Consider the following 20,870-nt stretch of genomic DNA (forward strand, 5'->3'; position numbering starts at 1 on the left):
ATGGCAACTCTGCTTGTTTGGCTTTGGGTGACTCCATTCTCCTAGTCCAGCTGAGTGGTAATTCTACCATCTGGGCTCTAGCAGGCCTCCTCTGCTCCTTGGATATGGTAGCTCTATGGGCTTTGGGCAGTGACCTTGTCATCTTGACCAGTCTGAATGGCAGTCTCACACACCAGAACCGAGTGGGTGAGGATCAGACTTTGAAACCTAGGAGGCCATGGCTTTACCCTTTGAGACGGAGGCAACTCTACTTCCTCTGCTCCCTCCAAAAGTTCTGCTAATCTCCAAACTACTCCAGGTATGGTCTATTCCTTTTCTTGGAAGACATCAGGTGTAACTCCTTTGGTGTATTTTCTGCCTGTAGAATTCCAAGAGGCAGACAGAGTCTCTCCTTTGATTCTTTCTCTGTCCCTTTCAGTCTAACCGATGACTTTATGCTGTGGTAGTTGGTAATTTCTTTAACAAAAGTTTGTATACCCTTGTACTTGGTGAGCATTCTAACACAGATGTCCTTAGTTTGTTTTCCAAATATATAAGTTCTGTTTTTACTTTACACATATCATTAAAAAAACACACACACACACACAAAAGAACTTACTATTGTTAAATTGAGTGAAGCAGATCATCAGTTTTACATTCAACAAATCATATGTTTTGCTTCATTACAATGATTCGAGTACCCTCCATGTATCATCAGTTAAGAGTTGTTGTTATGTGTCACCAAGTCAGTTCCGACTCATAGTGACCCTGTATAGGGTTTCTGAGGACCAGCTGATGGGTTTAAACCTCCAGCCTTGTGGTTTGAAGTCTAGTGTTGATCCTACAACACCACACCAGGAGTCCTCAGTTAAGAGTGTTTCCTTCTATTCACTCTAAGTCTTGCATTCCTCCCTGTGTCTCCAGATACCTTCATCTTCCCTCTGCCAACCTCCCTCTTGTTTTATATTGCCTATGTCATCATCCATGTTTTCATATGTCTACCTTCTAGTCCATGAATAAACCTCCCATCCCCATAACCATCATAGAATGTTTCATTTCACACACAAAAAAATCTTTTTATTTTAAAAGTGTTCTCTGGAAATATTATCCTTTTGTGACTGACTAATTTCACTCAGCATTCATTGTTATTCTTCAACATTGCAGTAACCCATTGTGTGTATGCACCATAGTTTGTTTAATCATTCTTCTGCTGGTGGGCATTTAGGCTATCTCCATCTTTTTGCTACTTGTATCATGGTTGTTATTTCTTGAGGATATGTACCAAATAGAGGGATTGCTCAGTCATATGGTAAAGCACCATGCTGTTTCCCACAGTGGTTTGCACCATTACCACCAGCAAATAGGGTCCCAGTCTCTCCACACCCTTGCCAGCATTTGTTGTTTTCTGTTTTTATGAACTTTGCTATTAATGCTGGGGTAGGATAACTCATTGTTGTTTTGATTTGCATCTCTCTAATGGACTCTTGTGGTGGTGCTGCAGGCTCAGTACTGGACTGTTAACCACAAGGTCAGCAGTTCAAACTCACAGCTGCTCCTCGGAAACCCTATACAAGGTTGCTGTGAGTCAAAACCAACTCGATGGCACTTAATAACAACAACAATGGCTAATGATCATGAGCATATCTTCATATGTTTGTTGGCTGCCTGAATGCTTTCTTTGGCTTAGTGTCTATTCATGCCCTCTGTCCAATTTTTAATTGGATTATTTGTCTTCTTGTTGAGGTGTTGGAGTGTTCTATAAATTTAAGAGTAGTCCTTTGTCTGATGTCTTTACCATTTTTTTTTCCAATCTGTGGGTTCTCTTTTTATTCTTCTGGTGAAATCCTTTGATGCACACAATTGCCTAACTTTTAGGAGTTCCCAGCCATCTAGTCTGTCTTCTGTTTGTATGTTTCCAGTTATGTTTGATAATGGATTTATGCCATGTATCTGAGCCCCTAAGTTTGTCCCTATTTTTCACCGATGAACTGTGTGGCTCCAGGCTTCACATTTAGATCTGTAATCCATGTTGAGTTCATTTTTGTATTTAGGTAAGATACGGTTCTTGTTTCATTTTTCTGCAAATGGATTCCAATTTTGTCAGCATCATTTGTTGAAGAGACTACCTCTTCCCCACTTAATTCATTTGGCCCTTTATCAAAGACCAACTGACTGTAGGCAAATGGATTTACTTCTGGTTTCTCAATTCTGTTCCATTGATATGTATCTTTCATTGTACCAGTACCAAACTGTTTTCATTACTTTAACTGTGTGATAATTTTGAGATTAGGAAGTGAGAGGCCTCCTACATTGTTCTTCTTCTTCTTCTTTTTTTTTTTTTTAACAATGCTTTGCTTACCTGAGGTCTCTTTCCTTTCCATATAAAGTTAGGTATTACTTTTTCCATCTCTGTAAAATTGATGTTAGAATCTGGATTGGGATTGCATTGTATCTATAGACTGCTTTGGGTAATGTTGACTTTTTTACAATGTCATGTCTTCGTATCCAGGAGCATGGTATATTCCTCCACTTCTGCAGGCCTTTTTTGGTTTCTTGTAGTAGCGTTTTGTAGTTTTCTTTGTCTAGGTCTTTTGGTTCTCTGGTCAGATTTATTCTTAAATTTGACTGGCATGGCGGCTCTGTAGGTTCTGTATGTCTGGAGCAGATCACCTCTAATCCAGACACCAATGCAGCATAGCTAGCACCTACCTCACACTGGCATGGCCCACAACCCTGGGGATCTGCACACATAGACAGCAGGGTGCTGTACTCAGGGTAGAGGAAGGTGGGGGGCCGGCCACACTTCTGATCACCAGGGAAGCCTGGGGAACAAGAAAGAGCACACCTTTCCCATGGCTAGTTGCCAGCATGAATCTGTGCTGCCAGGCTGTCCCTCAAGCCTCTGGAAACAATTAAAACTGGCAATACCACATCTGGCTGGGAGAGCTGTCACAAGTCTGTCTAACTCCATCACCACGTTTGCTCAGCTTCTCTTCCCAGTAAGTATCCAGTATCCAGTCTACACCTCTAACCCTTTCTCTGAACCCAGGGTTCCAGACTCATCATCTGTGGGTGTTTGGTTTGGTCTCCCTTGTCTTTGTTGTAGAGGATTTGTGTGTAGTATGTCTGCCTAGTCTGTCACCTTGCTGGAACCCTCTTGGGAGCTTTTTGATCACAGATTCACTTGTAGGTCTGTTGGAGACTGTCTATTTCCACTTAAGTCTGTTTGAATAGGTTGTGTGTTTTTAAGCACTTGTCCATTTCATCTAGGTTATCCAGTGTGTTGCCATAGTTCATAATATCCTGTCATAGTTCTCTTTACTTCTATAGGGCTAGTTGTAATGCTCCCTGGTTTTTTTTTTTTTTAAATCTTTTCTGTTTTGTTTTCCTCTGTCATCTAATTAGCAGTTTGTCAATTTTATTGATCTTTTGGAAGAACCACCTTCTTGTTTTATTGATTGTTTCTATTGTTTTTGTTCCTGTTCTGCTGTACTAAGGGTCACTATGAGTTGAAACCAACTTAATAGCATCTAACAACAGCAAACAATTGTTTTTGTGTTTTAAATTTTGTTTCTTTTTGCTCTTTGTTATTTCCATTCTTCTGGTAGATTTAGGCTTGATTTGATCTTCTATATCCTGGAATTGTTGAGTTACATTCTTAACTTGAAACCTTTCTTCTTTTTCATGCAGGCATAGTAATATAAATTTCCCTCTGAATACTACTCTGCTGTATCAAAGTTTTGGTATATTGTGCTTCATTTTCATGTGATTCTTAGAATTTTGTGATTTCTTTTTTGATTTTTAATAATGTGTTGTTTAATTTCCTTATGTTTGTGAATGTTCCTGTTTGGTTTCCCTCCCTCCTTCCTTTCTTTCTTTCTCTCTGTTATGGGTTGGGTTGCTAGTTGCACTCTGTTGTGGTCAGAGAAAATACTTTATAAGGTTTTGATTTTTAAAATCCATGAAGACTTGTTTTGTGATCTAACATGTGGTCTATCCTGGATAATGATCTAGTGTACTGCAATAGAATATATTATGCTGTTGCTGAATGGCATGTTCTACACATGTCTGTTAAGTCTAGATGGCTGATAGTGTCCTTCAGGTCCTTTGTTTCCTTCTAAATGCTCTGTCCAATATTGAAAGTGTTGTACTGAAGTCTTAAGTCATTACTGTAGTGATGTTTTTCCTTTCAATTCTATTAGTATCTACTTTATATATTTCAGTGTTCTGATGTTGAGTGTATATATTCATGATTACTAAATCTTTTGACTAATTGACCCTTTAATCACTATATAATGTCAATCTTTATCTCTTCTAACATACTTTCTGTCTTCAAGTCCACTTTGTCTGATACTAATATTGCTAATTTCTTTTGGTTATTGTTGGCATAGAAAAATTTCCCCCATACTTTTAGTTCCAAACTCTTTGTGTCACTGGAATTAAGGTTTGGATCCAGAGGACTTTAATGGCTGAATTTTTAGAAGTAGATTACTAGGTCTTTTTTCCAATGTGCCTTAGGGCAGGATAAAGTACCAACATTTCCGTTAGCAGCCAAGTACTCATTGCCCACCTAGGAACTCTTTATAACCTGTTGTTAGGTGCCTTCAAGTTGTGCATGCAATCCCATGCTCAACGAATTACTATTCCTTCCTATACCACCCTTCCCATTGCTACTGTGTTTGAGCCCATTGATGGTCTTCCTCTTTATCACTGACCTGCTCCTGGACCAAGCATGATGTCCTTCTCCAGGGACTGGTCCCTCCTGGTAACATGTCCAAGCACATGAGATGAAATCTTGCCATCCTTGCTTCTAAGGAACATTCTGAATGCACTTCTTCCCAAATAGATTTGTTCATTCTGGCAGCCCATGGTACATTCAGTATTCTTCACCAACTCCATAGTCCAAATGCATCAGTTATTCTGCATCATCCTTATTCACTGCCCGCATCTTTCATGCAAGACATTGATTGAAAATACTACAGATTTGAATCATGCTCACCTTAGTTCTCTAAGTGACATCTTTGCTTTTCAACTTTCAAGAAGTCTTTTTCAGTAGATTTTGTCAGCACAATATGACATTTGATTTCTTGACTGCTATTTCCATGGTCATTGATTATAGATCCAAGAATGATGAAGACCTTGACAACTTTAACATTTTCTTCCTTTATTGATCCAATTGTTAGGATTTTTGTTTTTTATATTAAGGTGTAATCTGTACTGAAGGTCATATTCTTTGATCCTCATCAGTAAATGTTTCAAGTTCTCTTTGTTTTCAGAATGCAAAGTTGTATTATCTGCATATTGCACCTTATTAATGAGTCTTCTCCCCCAATTCAGATGCCACATTCTTCTTCATATAGCCAAGCTTCTTGGATTATTTGCTCAGCATACAGACTGAATGAAGTCCTGGTGTAATGCTGTAGGATAAGCACTGGACTGTTAACCATAAGGTTGGTGGTTCAAATCCACCAGTTGTTCCTCAGAAACCCTATACAAGTTTGCTGTGAATCAGAACCATTCAACAGCACTTAACAACAACAAAAATATGCAGATTGAGTAAGTATGGTGAATGGATACAACCCTGACATACATTGTTCCTGATTTTTAAGCCATGCTGTAAGCCCCCGTTCAGTTTGAATCTTGTCTTTTGTTCTATGTATAGGTTCTATATAAGCACAATTAAGTGTTATGGATTTCTAGTTCTTTACAATGTGATTCACAATTTATGATTAACACAGTCAAATGCCTTTGCCCAGTCAATAAAACACAGGTATCTTTCTGGTATTCTGTGATTTTAGCCAAGATACATCTTGGCTAAAATACAAATACATATACATATCATATATAACAGCAATGATATCCCTTGCTCCAGGTCCTCTTTTGAATCTGGCTTGGTTTTCTGGCAGTTCCCTGTCACTGCATTGTTGCAAGTGCTTTTTAATTATCTTCAGCAAAATTGTACTTGTGTGTGATATTAATGATACTGTTTGATAATTTCTACATCTCCTGGATCACCTGTTAGAGATGAATAATATTATGATTATGTCAATCCTAGGTTTCTTGAGGGACAAAAGAATGTTATCTTCTTTGTTAGTGCAAAGCAGAGTAGAGTCAGTATTTGATAAATAAGAAGCTGAACAAGTAATTACCCATCAATGCCTGGAACAATTTTGTATATGAGTTTCCTGGCACTTTTTGAAGCCTTTTATGAACGCTCCAGAGATTTCACTTTAAAACATTGTGGTTCTGGGTAGTCAAAATTTCTAGAAGAGGTTTGGACAAAATGAGCAGTCTTGAAGGAGCAGAGCCTTCCCTTGACTTCCTCAAGACCTGACACATGAGATCACATCTTCTATGCTTCATTTGTACCCTGTCGCAGTCTGTCACACGAGGGACAAGATCTTGCAAGAGAAACACTTCCTGTTTTCTGATCTAGCAGCCCATGACGGACTTTAGACTCATATCTAACTTGGAGATATTCTCTTTACAATAGTCTGTAGGCAACTCACAATCTCCCCATTTAATGGGACAGCTCCTCATTGCTTATACTCAGAGCTCTATCACCATTGGTACCAAATATCCCCCTTCTATTCCATCATCTGTGAAGGCATTAGCCTGAGGTCTGTAGCATCTCTGCAGGGTGTCCACAGAGACGCAGCCCACAGACTTGCTCCCTTGCCTCTGTGTTGTTCAAACAGCCCTCAGATTCCCAGAGCACACAGCTTTGCTGTCATTGATGAGATGATAGCATATGATGAATCTGATATAGTTGTCTGTGTTCTTGAAGATGTCTCTGGGATACTCAACCCACTGGCTGGAACCGCACTTTGTTGGTAGCATCCTGGGTACCTGAAGCTGTGCTCATTTTATAAAGGAGAAAACTAAGATGGAGAAAGATTACATGGTTCACCTGAGTCCTACAACCAGCATGTGGGAGTGGGTGGGGAAGTCACAAGCAGATGGGATACAATCTCAGCTCTCCCAGGTACCAAAGCCCAGGGTCTTTCCTGACTAGTGATGGAAAGTACTTGGTACATGTAACACAATAACCCTTTCTGTGCACAGGACAGGCATCATTTATTGATCAGAACCCCTTTTTCCTGAGAACCTTGTCATGACTCCAGAATCCTTCTCTGAGGTACCCACCCTCAGAGCTGCTAGCACAACTGGGAAAGAGGAAGTCTTTTTGCCATCCCTGCCCTTGACCCTGGTGCCTCCCAGTATGTGCTTTTTCTGCAGAAAGATATGTTCCTAGAATTGCTATTGGGATGAAAACATAATCAATCTGTGAGGAACTACAGAACAAATGACCTGTATTAATTAATTAAATAAAATGCATGGGAGAAGAGGGGTCAGAATTGGATAAGAGTCTTATAAAGTAAAAACTTTAAAAAACAAAACTAGCAAAAGTAAACTATAGTGCTTAGAGATATATATTTGAGTAATAAAACTGCATAGAAAAAAAGGGACTAGCATAGTAAAAACTGTTTAAAAAACAAAACTAGCAAAAGTAAACTATAGTGCTTAGAGATATATATTTGGGTAATAAAACTGTATAGAAAAAAAGGGACTACCATAGAAGGCAAGAGAGAGGTTATTTTGGCCCAAGCAGCAGAAAGTTGTAATTGAGCTGAGGCACATAGAGGCCTTCTGGATGCTTACAAAGTTCTCTTTACTGACTTGAGTAACTCATTAAACTTTAATTCATTAAGCTATACATTTGTGTGGGACCCTGTTATACAACAAAAGGTTCTTCTAAATGTCTTGGGGGTCAGTGACGGTGATTAGCTATGCAGTAAGGAGCAGATCTTTCGCTAATTCCATGATTCTTCTGTTAACAAGGAATAAGACTTGTTAGATGTTAACATGAAGTCAGGAAGTGCCTTTGGGGGCATCTAATCTGGAGCCCATCAAACTGAAGGGATCCATCACCAGGTGAGAATGGAGACAAGAATATTGCCAAACCGAAACAAGGGCTTGCCGCCTGTCAATCACAGAGACAGGGAGAGATCCAATCTAAGCTTTTTAAACAGAAAGCCAGTAGTCTGGAGGATGGAGAGAACAACTTCTCAAGATGGTCCTGTCCATTATGAAGAGCAGGCACATTATATAGGGTAAGTTACATTTAGATGCACACGTAATCTGTTTTAACATTCTTTGGGAACAGGAACAATAAATCTCAAACTCAAACATTCTGCCTTTAGGGTCTCAGCTGCTTAATTCCTGAGATAACTATCTGGGTGGGTTTAAACAAGTCCTATTAACAACAACAACAACATTCTCCTTCTAGGACCATAAGGTCACCTCAGCTAATTCTTAAACTAACTTCCTCATTTGCAGGGTCCTCATTTGAAACCTAATGACTAAACCAAGTCCATTTTGTTTAGGTCATCAGGAGGGGGCCTGGGTTTATGTGAAGTTTCCCTATGTCCTGTCACCTCTCTGAGCCTAATAGCATCTCTTCAAGCTCTTTTCCAAACCTAACTTCCTAAAACCAGTGGTGCAGCAGCACCTTGAATGTGCAACAAAATGGGGGCACTCTGCTTACCCAGACTTTTTAGGCCATACAGCTTGCTTCCTGGGCTTCCCCGTTTTCCTCACCTCTCTTGAATTTTCAGATTCACTCTGAGTAGTACCAGACTCTGCCTTTGACTTCCCTAGTTTTTCTCACTCTCATCTCTGCCTCCCCACCTGCCAAGAGAGGGGATGGAAAAGGAAGCACTGGCACAGGAGGTAATCTATATGCACGGAATGCTCACAGATTGTCTGATGATATCTAACATTATTTAGAACTTTTACTTGGGAGCTATACTTAGGAGCTCTGGTAGCGTAGTGGTTACGAATCGGGCTGCGAACCTTAAGGTCAGCAGTTCGAAACTACCAGCTGCTCCGCGGGAGAAAGAAGAGGCTTTCTACTCCCGTAAGGATTTACACCCTCGGAAACCCTGTACAGGGTCGCTATGGGTCGGAACCGACTCGAAGGCACTTAACAACAACAACAATACTTCACCACTACCACTTGTCTGTCAGCATCACTGTGGTGGCTTGCATGTTACTGTGATGCTGGAAGACATGCCATCAGTATTTTAAATACCAGTAGGGTCACCATGGTGGACAGTTGTCAGCTGAGCTTCCAGACAAAGACAGACTAGGAAGAAAGAGAGGTGGACTACTTCTGAATGTTTAGCCATGGAAAACCTTATGAACAGCAGCAGAGCACTGTCAGATATAGTGCTGAAAGATGACAACATATAGATAGCATCAGAATATTGTCAGATATAGTGTCAGAAGATGAGGCCCCTCAGGTTGGAAGGCAGTCAAAATATGACTGAGAAGTGCTACCTCCTCAAATCAAAGTTAACCATGATGATACAAATGGAGTAAAGCTTTCAGGACCTTCATTTGCTGATGGGATACAAATTAAAATGAGGAGAAATAGCTGTAAACATCCCTTAATAATCAGAACATGGAATGTATGAAGTATGAACCTAAGAAAATTGGAAGTTGTCAAAAATGAAATGAGGGTTGGGGAGGAGGGAAAAAAATTAAGTGAATCGAAGTTAATACTGTTAATTGAAGGTACATGGGGTGAACTACATTCATTGTAATGACACAAATTGGATAATTCATTGGATGCAGGACTGATATCTGTTCTGTAAATCTTCACTCAATTTACAATAAAATATTAAAATAAAAAAGAACACTTAGAGATCAATCTTGAAGTACAATGCTGTCTGTGAAAGGATAATATCCATACACCTACAAGGAAGACCAATTAATATAACTATTATTCAAATTTAAGCACCAATCACCAAAGCCAATAATGATGAAATTGAAGAATTCTATTAAATTCTTCAGTCTTAAATAGATCAAACATGCTACCAAGATGTATTGATAATGACTGGTGATTGGAATGTAAAGGCTGTAAACAAAGAGAAGGATCAGTAGTTGGAAAACATGGCCTTGGTGATAGAAATGATACTGGAGATTGCATGATAGAATTTTTCAAGACTAATGACATTCATTTCAAGACTAATCACATTTAGAAGAACCTTTAAAAAACATAAAAGATGACTATGCACCTGGACCTCACCAAATGGAATGCACCTACACCGAAATCAAATTGATGACATCTGTGGGAAGAGACAGTGGAAAAGCTCTGTCACATTAGCCAAAACAAGGACAGGGGCAGACTGTGGAACAGACCATCAACTGCTCATTTGGAAGTTCAGGCTGAAGCTGAATAAAATGAAAACAAGTCCATGAAAGCCAAAACTGTACCTTGAACATGTCCCCACTGAATTTAGAGAGCATCTCAAGAACAGACTTGATGCATTAGACACTAATGATTGAGGACCAGAAGAGTTGTGGGATGACAACAAGGAAGAAAGCAAAAGGTCATTAAAAAGACAAGAAAGAAAGAAAAGACCTAAATGTATGTCAGAAGAGACTCTGAAACTTGGTCTCCAGTGTAGAGAACCCCCTGTCTTCAAGACAAAGTCTTTGCTTTCCTACTAACTTTTTTCAAGAGGCCCATTAGGCTCCCAGTTTTATATCCCTGGGAACCTAATGGGCCTCTTGGAAAAAGTTAGTAGGAAAGCAAAGACTTTAATATTTTAAAGTATTTAATATTTAATATATACAATAAATTAAATATATTATATTTAAATTGATACATTTCCATATGTGTTTCAGTGATAAAAAAGCAGAACAGACAGAGACACACAAGAGGGAAGAGGAAGATAAGAGAATACTCCATAGGAAGTGGCCTTGGACTGAGTTTTGAGTTTGATTCCCTTTCCTCCTTGTGAAGCCAAAGGACTTCAGACCTGGCCCCACAAGGTCTGAATTGCATTGAGCAAATCTACTGCAAAAGACTCTTTGAAGTGAAAAAGAACAGAGATGTCATCTGGAGGTCTAAGGTGAGCCTGAGGCATGGTGTTTTCAATCCTCTCATATGCATGTGAAAGCTGGACAGTGAGTGAGAAAGGCACAAGAAGAACTGATGTATTTGAATTTTTGTGTTGGCAAGGAATATTGAATTTACCATGGAATGCCAGAAGGGGCTCTGGTAGCGCAGTGATTACGAATTGGGCTGTGAATCACAAGGTTAGCAGTTCGAAACTACCAGCTGTTCTGTGGGAGAAAGATGAGGCGTTCTGCTCCTGTAAAGATTTACAGCCTTGGACACCCTGTACAGGGAGTCAAAATTGACTCCCTGGCACATAACAGCAGCAACAGCAGCCAGAAGAACTAACAAATCTGTCTTGGAAGAAGTATAGCTAGAATGTTCCTTAAAAGTGAGGATGTCAAGACTTTATCTCCTATGTCATGTTATCTCAAAGTCCCTGGAAAAGGACATCATGTTTGATAAAGCAGAGAGTCAGTGAAAAATAGGAAGACGCTCAAGGAGATGAATTGACACAGTGGCTGCAACAATGGACTCAAACATAACAAATTCGTGAGGATGATGCATGATGGGGAAGTGTTTCATTCTGTTGTGTATGGGGTTGCTATGAGATGGAACTGACAACAGGAGACTTTCACATCCTGAATTCAGACTTCTAGCCTCCTCAGTTGTGTCAAAATAAATGAACATTCTGTAAAGTCACCCACTTGTGGTATTTCAGTGACTGTTATCTAAAGAGGTAGAACAACTTATAGGTTATATAGTCCACAACTTAAAATGCATTGCCTGAATACAAACAGCATGATGCATATATGTACATGTACAAAAATTAACAATAACCTCTTTAGGGGAAATGGGTTGACATTTGAAAAATTTAGAAATGTGAGTTACAAAAGGGTAAGTGTTTAGATATTGCTATCTATTTCTACCCCAGAGGGTTTGTTGATTAGCACAGACATGTTGGTGTTGAAGTGAATAATACTCAAGACATCTGGTTTGCTTAAAGGACTATGATAGGCATTCTGCCTTGCCTGTACCTAATACTGTTTAAGGAAGCCTGGAAGACAGATCTTTTCCATACATTGCTTTGAAAATTGCAGTTGAGACTCTACATGTTGGAGGCTTTGCCAGCTTCATGAAAGGTACTCTGGGAACTCTCTTGGCAGGGCCAGCCCTGAACTTGAGTTTGATGTTCTGCAGTCAGTATCTTGAAATTATGGATCAGTTTATCTTTGAATATGAAGTCAGTTAGTTTACCTGACTGCTTAACAAAAGATTGGAGTACTAAAATGTATCCCTATACTCAGAAGAATGGCCTAATGATCTATTCTGAAAAATTAGCCATTGAAAACCCTATGGGAGCACAGTTCTACTCTTGACATACTGTGGGGTTACCAGGAGTTGAGTCAACTCAACAGCAAACTGGCTTACTGGGAGATGAAGTCTAATAAGACACTGGAGCATTTGAAGGGGACTTGCTCATGGTCCCACCTCCTGCTGCTTCTTTGTTTGCCAAGGACAAGTTTTCAGGCTCCCTCTCCTGACAGGGGTGGAATCTGGGGGGGTGGGGGAAGGGGCTTGTGTTGGGCATGTATTCAGAGCATCTCTGGAAGGGCCAAGGGAGGCATCCCCATCCCTGGCTGGCAGTTCCTGGGTGCAGTTTGATTTGGTGGGGTCTCTCACTCACCCCTACTGGGTGTATCCCTGCATGAAGGTTACATTCCCTTGGACCACACACTGGGCTGGGATTTGTGAAAGGGGAGATTGAATTTCCCAAACTACCAGGTCCATAAAGAGCTCTGGTAACATAGTGGTTACGAGGTCAGGTCAGCAGTTCAAAACTACCAGCTGTTTTGCATGAGAAAGATGAGGCTTTCTGCTCCCATAAAGATTTAAAGCCTTGGAAACCCTGTACAGGGTCACTATGAGTCGGAACAAACTCCACGGTGCTTAACAACAACAACAACAACAACAACAAGGTCCATATTTTCTTTTGCACCAAGCACCACAAATGATGTGGTTTTGCCAGACCTCTTTTCACTCCTATCTTAGTAGCTCTGCCCTTTGCCCTCCAGAACAATCCAGAAGGCTGAAGGCAGCTGCCCAACAAGGGACAGAGTTCAATGCCTTCCCTAGGGTTGCCCTTTTGCCCTGGCCTCCGCTGGAAGCTGAGTTGTCTTGGTGGTCCTCTTCATGCCCAGCTGACTTCATTTTCCTGGGTCCTCCCACTGTTCCCTGGACAGTGGTATGACACAAAGGAGAGTCCTGGGGCTGGCAAAGCCACCCTAAAAGACATCAGGGGATTGTAACCAATGTTATGAAAAAAATGTATGAACTATTTAATGGAAAATTAATTTGTTCAGTAAACTTTCACCCAAATCACAATAAAATGTTAAAAAAAAAAAAAAAAAAGAAAGAAAGACAAAATCAACAGCCCGCCAGGGTGGCTATCTGTTTGCTGTCACCCCAGCCTACCCTCTTCCATTCTTGCTCTTTCCTGAGTTGCTCTGCATATTTAGAGGCTGGCCTTGTGGACAACCCTTCAGTCTCATTTCTCTTGGGCATCTGCTTAGGTTCACCCATGGGAAGACCTGCAGGAGGATGGAGAGTAGGCAAGGTGAGAAGCAGGCAATCTTACTCCTACTTCCTCCCTGTCTCGGTAATCATGGGCCACAACTACAACTACATGGACCACAACTACATAGGCTTACCAGCTTTGTTTGTTTCCAAGGGAAGGAGCTCTGGCAGCGTAGTGATTATGATTCGGGCTGCTAACCTCAAGATCAGTAGTTGGAAACTACCAGCTGTTCCGTGGGAGAAAGATAAGGCTTTCTACTCCCATAAAGATTTACAGCCTCAGAAACCCTGTACAGGGTCGCTATGAGTCGGAACCAACACCAGGACCACTCACCACCATCACTATAACAGAAATACCACAAGTGGATGACTTTAAAGGACTGAAATGTATTTTCTCACAGTTCTTGAAGCTAGAAGTCCACATCAGGGTCTTTGGTCCTTATTGGTAGTGAAGGGTGTTCCTTGGTTCATTGGCTTGTTGATGACCCTCACATGATATCCATCTTCCCCACATCTGTCTCTGTTTCTAATCTGTCCTTTCCTTAACCCAAAAATGATTCAGTTGAGGAGACATCCACAATGAGTTGTTCTCATGAATATAACAAAGAAAAACCCTATTTTCCAAGCAGCATTACATCCATAGAAATAGGGGTTAGGATTTCAATACATAGTTTGGGAAGGTACAATTAAGTCCATAACACTGGGGAACATTCAGTTCACCCAGGTAAATTCATAGTGACCTTATATAAGGTTTCCAAGACTGTAAAGGAGTCCTGGTGTGGCACTGCAGGCCAATGCACTGGACCGCAAGAACAGTTGAATCATGAGGTCGGAGATCCAAACTCCAGCTGCTCCTTGGGAACCCTATACAGGGTGACTATGTGTTGGAACCTACTCAGGGCACTTAACAATGACAACAAGGCTGTAAATCTTTGTGGGAGTAGACAGCCTCATCTTTCTCTCAAGGAGTGGCTGGTGGGCTGGTGGACTTGGACCTTGTGGTTAGCAGTCCAGTGCTTATCCTACAGAGTCAACATGCGCCCAACATTTGGGACATACTTATGCTAAAAAAAGAGTTCATTGTTTATTTGAAATTCAAATTCCTTTATCTGGCAGCCCTACTTTTTCAGACTTAAGAGTGGCATAACTTATCAATGTTGCAGAGCCTCTGAGAACCCAACATCTGCTTGTTGCTTCTCAGTTAATCTTTGCTGGTTAACCTGCCCCAAACCAGTTCCTGTTGAGTCTACTCTGACTCATGGCAAAGTCCAGCTGTGTCAGAACAGAAGGCTCCATAGGGTGTCTTGTTTTGGTTTTAGATCTCCTCTGGTCCCCACCCAAGGAGGGAGGGGGAAAGGCTCTTTTTAAAAAAATTTTTGCTTACTAAATGGCCAACACTAAGAATAAAGGGAAGATCCAATACAGACAAGTTACTTTTGCAAACATTTCTCTGGGTATGATTTCTAAGGACATGAGTGTTATTGGAGTGAAAAATAGTCTTTGATCATGATGACGAACACATATAATAAAAGACCAAGTACAAACTGGGCTGCTAACCTCAAGGTCAGTAGTTTGAATCTACCAGTTGTTCTGCAGGGGAAAGATGAGACTTTCTGCTCCTGTAAAGCAACCTTGGAAACCACATACAGGGTCACTATGAGTAGGAACCGAGTCAGTAGCACAGAACTACCACAACCAATGAAAGAATAAGTCCCTAATTTAGACCTCCATGCTTATTGGATCATTTTAAGGTTATGAAAAGGGTATGTACTGAACAAGAACAGGTACCTTCGTGCATAGTCAATTCACTTTCACTGAAGTTGTTTGAAGACCTCCTCCAGTCTTGGCTCCTGAAGGCATTAATTCTCCCACTCTCTTACCAACCACATAAAGTCGCTGTTTTAGTCATATGGTTGTATTCAAAACCAGCTTCTGATTTTACACTTCCATAGAAGGACTAGCATCTTATTAAAAAGAATACTGTAACAGGGTTACTTGAAGAGTATTAATGACTTATGTTGACCACACTTTTACCTCTGTGACAGTATAAATATGGATTATTAAAGTCGTCTACTTAAGTATAAAATCTATGCAAAACCCTCAAAGGCATGGGGGCGGGGGTGGGGTGAGTGGAGAGACGTAGGTTTGTCTGTTTTTTCTTTTACCAGAAAGTGCAACATCAGTGTCCTTTGAAATGATCTTCTAGACAGTTCTGCAGAAACTTAATAGTTTGGCTCAGAAAGTGAATTTCCTCATGAGCAATTGAAGTTCTTCTTAGGAGAATATGAAGCAAAATTTCAGGCAGCTTTCTAGAAAGAAACCATTAGTCTGTGGCTCCAGAATGGGACAGAGTAGAACTCAGACTAGCTTAGGCCTAGGGTTCTGCTGTGACATGCATGAACGTGACCGAACTAGTCTCTTACTCCAGGACATGGGCTGTGTGATAGCACCTTCGGTGTGACAGCTCTTTGTCCAGCACTGAAAGCAGCCATGGAGTAATCAGAGAGGAGGAAATTGATGTATTTCCATATATGTTTCAGTGATTTTTCAGGTCGAATTTCAATATTTTCAAAGAAATCACCCATCAGATGGAATGTTTTTGGTGTGATTTTCAGTATTTGACATATTCAGTGACTAGCCAGAGACAGAGGGGAGCTTTCTATCTGCCACTAGTGACACTTTTGGTCACACAGCTAATCGACATGTGTTCAGTCTCTGCAAGGTGGTACAGGAAGTCGTTTGTGGCTGGTGGAAACTGTTTCTGCTTCTGTGCTTCAAAACGGAGTGCTGCTTTTTCTCCATCACCTGAAACTTCTGCAAATGATGCGAGGTTGGTCAAGAGCTGCTTTGTGTATAGGGAAATGTCCTTAAGAAGTTGACTGTCTGACTTCTCAGGGTCTTCTGTGCAAGCAGCTGACTGATCTCTTTGTGCAACTTCCCCATCATCATTGCCTCTTCTATAAATTGCATGATGGTGATCTCACTGTCTGCCAGATTGACAAAAATATCATAAAAGTCTGGTCTAAATCTCACCTCCAAGTCTACAAATCCTGCCATGTAACCTATGTGCATCTATCTGCAGGGCTTCCAGCTCATGGGCACCGAGATGTACTAACAATGGAGAGCCAGTCCTGTTGGAGCCATAGCAGGGCCGGCAGTATCCTGGTAAAGTCCTGGACTGCTTTTTTTCTTGGGTTGTTGTTGTTAAATGCCAGCAAGTTGGTTCTGACCCATAGCGACCTGTATAGGATTTCCAAGGATCAGATGATGAGGTTCAACTGCTGACTTTGCAGTTCAAATCGACTTTTGCTGTTCAGCACATTAACCCTCAGCACCAAACCAAGATAGGCAAGAATTCTTTTTTTCAGCATCAGTGCTGTGTAGAGATAAATTTCCATTCCAAACTGAGATGCAATGTCTTTCATGAAACTCAAAGAACATTTAAAAGGAACACACTGCAAAGCCCAGAGAATGAGCATTCTTCTCCTGTGACTGGAGGAAACATTTTTCTATTGCTGCATGAGTCCTTCTCTTTCATATGATTGTTTTCACGGACAGTAGATTTGTTAATATGACCGATGACTTTGCTAAAGATGTAAATAATTGAAACTACATCTTAAATTACTTAAAAAGATTAAATGTGTTTCACAATCCTCTACAACTTGACCTTGGACTGCCTGTTCATAAAAACTAAATATTAATGTTATCTGAGTGTTAATGACTTCAGGGGAAGAGGTAAGGGAAATGTCTCGTGGAAAGATGGAGAGTTGAAAACGGAAGATGAAATGTTACTGCAATTAAACATTTACTGAGCAGCCATTCATCATTCATTCACTCATTCTTTGAACTGTTGAATTGAGTGCAGCTCTTGAGAGTCTCGGGAGATTTCCAGTGCAGGTTTGCTCAACAGAAGCCCTGCTGACAACTTAACAAGTGAGGCTTCGTGATGGGGGCTATCCTGAGCATTATAAGGTATTTAGCAGCATCCCCAACAACCAAAAATGTCTCCAGCAATTGCCAAATGTCTCTTTGGCGATGAAGTCATCCCAAGTTGAGGATCATTAGTCTAGTGGGAGAGAGAATGAATGAATGGCTAAATCCCTGAGGCAGACAGAAACTAAGCCAGAAGGTGGTCAGAGAGGAACAACAGCCAACCTGGGGCTTGGAGGAGGCTCATTTCTTCAGGTTTTGAGAAATAGTGAGTTGCTAGTCAGACAGCTGGTGAGGTGGGCCCTTCACCCATATGTGACACTTGGAGTCCTTCCTCCAAGACACATAGACTCTCAAAGAAGCTGAGATATTTTAGCGTAATCATCCTTAATAGACTCTTACTTTGTCTTTGGGTGAACCTGAGTAAGTTGGTTCCAGTCGCCTTCATCCTCCCTCAAAAGGAATAACCAAGTTGGAAACTTTTTTTGGTTACCAATTTCCTAAAACAGAGGAGGAGGTACAGTCGCCTGTGACCTGGCAAAGGTGTGGCCTCAAGATCCTTAAGCAGATGCTCAAGGGCAGTACAGTAGTCCCATGACTGTTGTCTGGAGTCCTGGTGTGGTGCCGTGGGACAATGCACTGGACCACAATGTCAGTTTGGACCACAGCATTGGTTTGAACCTAAAGGTTGGCAGTTCAAACCCATCAGCCACTCCTCGGAAACCCTATACAGACTTGCTATGAGTCAGATGGACTTGATGGCACTTAACAACACCAACAACGATGGCTGCTGTAACAAAGCACCTCAAAGTGCTGATAAGAATATAACTTTATGGTTTCGCAGTTTTTGAAGCTTGAAGTACAAAATTAGGGTGTTGACCATGTTTATTCCTTCTTTAGGCTCTGAGTTGGAATCTTTTCCTGTCTCCTAGCTCTAGTGATACGGACTTCGGATGTGGCTCTGTGGATCAGCACTGGACTGTGAACCACCAGTTTGACAGTTCAAACCCTTCGGCTGCTCCTCGAAAACCCAATACAGGGTCACTGTGAGTTGGAAGTGACTCAACAGCACTTAACAACAACAGCTATAGTGCGGATCGACAATTCTTGGTGTTCTTTGGCTAGTAGATGACTCCAATCTCTGCCTCCATTTTTAAATGGCTGCCTTCCTTTTGTGTCTGTATCTGTGTCTCTTCTTCTCTTTTACAAGGGGACTTTAAAAAAACTTGGTGAAAAATGGAATTAGAAGATAATGGAATTTTGCCATGAACTTTTGAAATCCCCTGTATAGACACTTTGTATAGACACTGTTGTTGTTAACCTTGTGTTAACATTTCCAAAGACTCTGTTTCCAAACAACATCATGCTCACAGCGTTAGAACGTCATACAAATCTTCTTCTCTTTTTTGTTTTGTTTTTTTTTTAAACTTTTTAATGTGAATTGGGTGATGGTTATAGACAAGACCATCAGCTTTACATTCAGCAAACCATACATCTTGTTTCATCTCAGTGATTACAATCCTTTCCTGCAACATTTATCTCACTTCCTCCCTGTGGCTCTCCATTTACATCTTATATTTCACAAATGAACAAGGCAAAAATATTTGATGTATACTTATAAAACAAAAACATATATATTCATTTAAAAGTCCAAAGGGCACATTCTTCCAGCCAGTCTCCTGCCTGCAGGCACACAGCCACCGTCTCTGCTGTTGCTGGTTTTTTAGGTAGGGATCTCACGCTCCACTCATGCTCTTCCTACTTGACGGTCCTGGGATCATCTGTTTCTGAAGATTAGTTACACATCTTCTACAATTACAGTTGTGACAATAGCAATAATCCTGCTAACATTTACTCACAATTTAGTCATAAAACCCTATCAACATTATCCCCCCATCCCCTTTCACCAGATCCACCTGAAAAAGAAGGAAACTATTCAGTGAGGAATCGTCTTTCCCTTTATAAATTATTGTGGTTGTTATTGTTAGGTGTAATCCAGTCAATAAATGTCTTTTACTTCTTACCATCAAGTCAATTCTGACTCATATGGACCATGTATATGGTTTCCGAGGCAGTAAATCTTTACAGAAGCAGAAAACCTCAGTTTTCTTCCACAGAACAGCCAGTAGGTTTGAACTACCAACTTAGTGGTTAACACTCCAGTGCTTATATTTATCATATATTGTGGTAAATATATATATATATATATGTTGTTGTTGTTGTTGTTAAGTGCTGTCGAGTCGGTTCCGACCCATAGCAACCCTGTACAGGGTTTCCGAGGGTGTAAATCTTTACGGGAGTAGAAAGCCTCATTTTTCTCCCGCAGAGCGGCTGGTAGTTTCGAGCCGCTGACCTTAAGGTTCGCAGCCCGATTTGTAACCACTACGCTACCAGAGCTATATATATATGTGTGTGTGTGTGTGTGTGTGTGTATATGTATACATATATATATATATTGTTGTTGTTAAGTGCTGTCAAATCGATTCCGACCCACAGCGACCCTGTATAGGGTTTCCAAGCTTGAACCACCAAACTTGCAGTTCAAACAACTTTGCAGTCTGATGCATTAGCCCACAGCGCCACACCAGGACTCCATATATGTATATATGTCCCTGGTGTTTTACTGGATTGCAAACCATAACATTGGCAATTCAAACCCACCAGCTGCTCCTCAGAAACTATACAGGGTCACTATGAGTGCTATGAGTCAGAACTGACTTGACAGTACTTAACAACATATTTTATATATATATATAAAATATATAAATATATATGTGTGTGTGTGTGTGTGGTGTGTTAAGTGCTGTTGAGTCGGTTCCGACCCATAGCGACCCTGTACAGGGTTTCCGAGGGTGTAAATCTTTACGGGAGTAGAAAGCCTCATCTTTCTCCCGTGGAGCGGCTGGTAGTTTCGAACCGCTGACCTTAAGGTTCGCAGCCCGATTCGTAACCACTACGCTACCAGAGCTCCTTAGAGATGTGAGAGAGAGAGTGAGTGTGTGTGTGTGTCCTAGTGTGACCCTGTGGGTTAATATGCTGGACTGCAAGAAGGTCGGTTTAAACCTCAAGGTTGGCAGTTCAAGCTCACCAGCTACTTCTAAGAAACTCTATACAGGGTTGCTATGAGTCAGAACTGACTCAATGGCATTAAACAACAAAATATATATATGGAGTGTGGCAGCTCTGTAGGATAAGCACAGGACTTTGAACCACACTGTTTGTGGTTTGAGTCCACTAGCCACTCTGAGGGAGAACAATGAGGCTTTCTGGTCCCATAAAAGATTTATAGCCTTAGAAACTCTACAGTCACTATGAGTCGGAGCCAAGTCGATGGCATCTGACAACAACAACAACAGGATGAACACTGAACTATTAACCACAAAGTATGGCAATTCTAACCCACCAGCCACTTGGAAACACTATCAGGGTTGCTATGAGTCAGAACTGACTGCACAGCCCTTAACAATAGGCAGGA

The 20,870-nt window shown here is 40.9% G+C and overlaps 1 pseudogene; it reads right to left on the bottom strand.

Moving 5' to 3' along the window:
• Positions 1-16,124: 16,124 nt before the first annotated feature.
• On the bottom strand, positions 16,125-16,890 carry LOC102842542 (annotated as a pseudogene).
• Positions 16,891-20,870: the final 3,980 nt, after the last annotated feature.

The sequence above is a fragment of the Chrysochloris asiatica genome, unplaced genomic scaffold (genome assembly GCF_000296735.1).
Source record: "Chrysochloris asiatica unplaced genomic scaffold, ChrAsi1.0 scaffold00166, whole genome shotgun sequence".
Lineage (NCBI taxonomy): Eukaryota > Metazoa > Chordata > Mammalia > Afrosoricida > Chrysochloridae > Chrysochloris > Chrysochloris asiatica.